Raw genomic sequence first — 4,214 nt, 5'->3', positions numbered from 1 at the left:
GTGTGTGTGTGTGTGTGTGTGTGTGTGTGTGTGTGTGTGTGTGTGTATGTTTATGTGTCTATGTGACTGTCTGTGCCTGAGGACCATGAAGCCCTGGATGGTGCCACTATAGACAAAGTGTCGAAGGTGTGGGGGGCGACAAGAGCGACGTGTTGTGTGACGTCCGTGAGGAGATTGGGGAAGATAGGCGGTGCAGGCCAGGGCGACCGGCGGCGACCTATCTTCGTCACGGTGGGCTCACGGGAGGACAGGGACGCCACGCTAGCCGTGGCCAGGCACCTCAAGTCAGCTGGAGAACAGTACAAGAAGGTGTTCATTAAGAAGGATTTGCATCCCAGTGTGAGGGAAGAATGGAAGCGACTGAGGAAGGCAGAAAAGTGTGAGCGAGATCGACCAGAAAATGTCGGCTGTAACATTTATCTAAACGTGAGGGAACGTCAACTGTATAAAGATGGAGTAGTGATAGATAAATGGAACTGCCAAAATTTTGATCCAGCCACAACAACCTACCTTGAAAATTTTAACATGGAATATTAATGGCCCAAAAACTAAATTAGAAAAACGTAGTGTGCTGAAATGGACCTGCCAATATGATATTATAGGACTGATTGAGGTGAAAACTGAACTGTGTGTTCATTTGCCTGGATATGTTGGTTACAGAAACGTACAGGGAAACTATGCTTATCGTGGGGGTACTATTGTATTTATAAAAAACTGTTTGTCTGAATATGTGTCATCAGTGGACATGAGTGTTGATGACCAAGTGTGGTTAAGATTGGAATATGCCCCTACAATTCTCTTTGGTTTCTGTTATATCCCGCCCAGTGACTCCCCATATTTTTCTCACTATTCATTTGCAGCAATTCATGCAAGAATCGTGGACACTGAAAATAGTAGTAAGGTTCTGATTACGGGAGATATGATCGCAAGGTTTGGTGCTAGTGTTCGTGATATGCTGGACAACGAGTATTCAGTGCCTGGGACGTTTTCGTACCCATTTATCCCAGATGATGTCACAAGACCTAATGAGAATGCTTACGTGTTAGCTACTTTATATAAGGACAATCTCTTCGTTGTCAATAATCTATAAATTGATACTAAGCATTTTGTGGGTAGAAAAACTTATAAGATGAAAGATGTGTAGTTATTCGAGTTAGACATAATTGTTTCATCCTATCAACTTGTGCATGACATTGAAGCATTCCAGGTCCACCAGATGGCTCACCTGCCGTCCGACCATGCCCCTGTCACCCTAGAGGTGCAGTTGCCTAGAGTAAACTTAACCATGTTGAATAAGTGAGCAGGCATGTTGGGTTGTCATGGCCCACTTAGGGAGGAGCGGTGGTCGGGCGGATGGGCGCGTCGGCCGGTTGGTTTTAGTTCTATAAACCCGGACTTATTTTCTACTAACATACCTACAACGGAAACACTGTGTGATATGAATGTCATTAATAGTTTTAGTAACAACATCACAGATGCGTTGTACAGGTGTGCGATGGGAAGTCGTTCTGTGTCTGTGCGGGAGGGGGATGACACCAGCTTGGGTTGCTGGGAACGACTCATGCTGGACGGTGATCATAAGAGAGGTTGACAAGCCATAAATTGGAAAGGCAATTTACATTCAAATGATAAATCACCAATTATACCATCTGATAATGAGTTCAAAGAATATTTTGAGAGAACTTTGCATACTGCCAATGCAGGTGGTGCAGGGCTAGGTCCCATAGATGTAGCAGTGAACATCCCCCTCATGGACGACCCCATCACTCTGCTGAAACTTGAGGAATAGGTGGCACGACTCAAACCCGACAAGGCATGTGGTTCTGACAGCGTCCCACCCGGTGTGTTCAGGCTGTTGCCCCATCACTGGCTGCTCTGTATTACCACCTTATTTAACAGTATTTTCAATTCTGGCTGCTACCCAGACTTATGGACTAAAGAAAAATTCTTTACAATATTCAAGTGGGGTGACAGGACAGATCCAAGAAATTATCGTGGCATTAACGTAATCAACAGCATTGCCAAACTCTATGACATGGTGTTGTGTTGCCTGCTGGAGCACTGGTTTAGGCCGTACCAGGAGCAGGCTGGGGCGCAGCGGGGCCGGGGCTGTCTTGAGCACATCCTAACCCTCAGACTACTCACTGATTACGCCAGGAAGAAAAAGCAGATGTTATTCGTAACCTTTGTGGACTTTTCCCAGGCGTACGACATGGTACCTTGGGGTATATTGCTGCGAGTGTTGCAAAGGCTGGGTTGTGGGTCAGTGATGCTTGGGGCCATAGCAGCCATGTACCGTGTGACAAAGTGTGTGCTGGGTACCACTGTGTTCGCCACCACGATGTGGGTGCGTCAGGGGTCCCCGACGTCGTGCATACTGTTCATCATATTTGTGAATGAGCTAATTAACCCGCCCCGTCCCGACCACTTTTTCACCACTGGTACCCCCCAATCCCGACCATTTTTGGACCCAAATTTTTTTTGCTAAACTTTCGCTTTTGGTCAGAAACAATGGTCAATCAAGAAGAAAGTGTTCACCGGGGTCCATAAGTTGCCGAAACAGGTATACCTTCATCACACCTGGTACCGTGTTCTCTATAGGTGGTCTGAGGCTCTCACGTTTTCTATGGTATTATAAGTCTAGGAAACCAATGAAAGTAAGTAGATATGTATCTATTACAAACATAAAAACATGTGATACAAGAGTAAACTGGATTTTATACAAAAATAGAGCTGAAATAAGCATTGTACCATCATGCGAACCGAGCAAAATCGGGCAGACTGGTCACGATGAATCGCTAACATTTCTGAATCATGATACATATCATTTTTTCTACTTACATAATACATCTCCAATAACATTATACCATTTTACATTTTATTGAACTGTTTTTACGTATTCACAGGCCTTTCGATAACATTTAGCGTAATGTTAGTGCTTATTTATGTAGTGAGTGAACTCGCTGTGACTGTTGTTTCAACTCGTATTGTGTTTTTTCTACTTACATAATACTTTCCTAATAACATTATACACTTTTCCACTTTTGAGAACTGTTTTGAGATAGTTTCAGGCCTTATGTAAATATTTAGCGTAATAATAGCGCATAATAACACAGACGGTGAAGTCACTATGACTACTATTTCAACTTACAACCTATTTTTGTACTTATATAATAATTCTCCACTAACATTGCACATGTTTACACTTGATATAATTGATATCACATAATTTGAGACCTTACCATTCTACTGAGCGTCATATTATCGCATATTTACACAGTGAGTGTTATCGCGATATCATTTGTTTCATCTTACACTAGTATTCAACTTATAAATTACTTTCCTACTAACATTACACCCTTTTCCACTTTATATAATTCCTATCACATACTTACTGACCAGAATGTTCTACTGAGCGTAATATTTTCGCAGATTTACACAGTGGGTGTACTCGTGACATCAATTGTTACAACTTACACTATTTTTCAACTTATACGTTACTTTCATGCTAACATTACACCCGTTTCCACTTTATATTCTTGCTATCACATATTTCCTGACCAGAGTGTTATACTGAGCGTCATATTTTCGGAGATTTACACAGTGGGTGTAGTTTTGATATCATTTCTTTCAACTTACACTATTTCTCAACTTATACATTACTTTCCTGAAAACATTACACACGTTTCAACTTTATATAAGACTTAGCACATACTGACTGGCCTTACCATTATACTGAGCGTCATATCGCCATCCCACACAGTTTCAGTAGTGTAGGAAATTATGGTACTCTCTGAAACATGGCTGAAGGCACAACGCAACATTGCACTCTACACACTCGTACCTTGTGTCTTTTCTCTGAGTGACTGGTCTGACTGTCGAGTGCTTGCATACATGGCAGCGGCGCTGGGGTTTACGACGGTTTGGGTCGGAAGGGATTGTGCTAGGATAGTGGCGTCCTGTGAGGCGTAGGGGAGTCTGGGCAGCCATGGGAGTGCAGGTGCGGTGTGTGGGTCTGTCCTGGGCATGCCTGGCGATTATTTCACATGCCAGCTCCCTCACAAACCCCTCAAAGGTCTCTGATACTCCTGTTGTCATGGCGTGCAGGTAGTGCGCGTTCAGGACCATGATGTCGAGCAAGTGGAAAAAGAGCTTTTTGTACCACTTCATCGTGGTCTTGGCACACTCAACACTGGAAATCATCGAGTCTGACT

This window comes from Coenobita brevimanus, chromosome 28, assembly GCF_032717465.1.
Source record: "Coenobita brevimanus isolate Jiangsu-jjx chromosome 28, ASM3271746v2, whole genome shotgun sequence".
In the NCBI taxonomy this organism is placed as follows: Eukaryota; Metazoa; Arthropoda; class Malacostraca; order Decapoda; family Coenobitidae; genus Coenobita; species Coenobita brevimanus.
The sequence above is the reverse complement of the archived record's forward strand: the minus strand, read 5'-3'. Positions refer to the sequence as shown.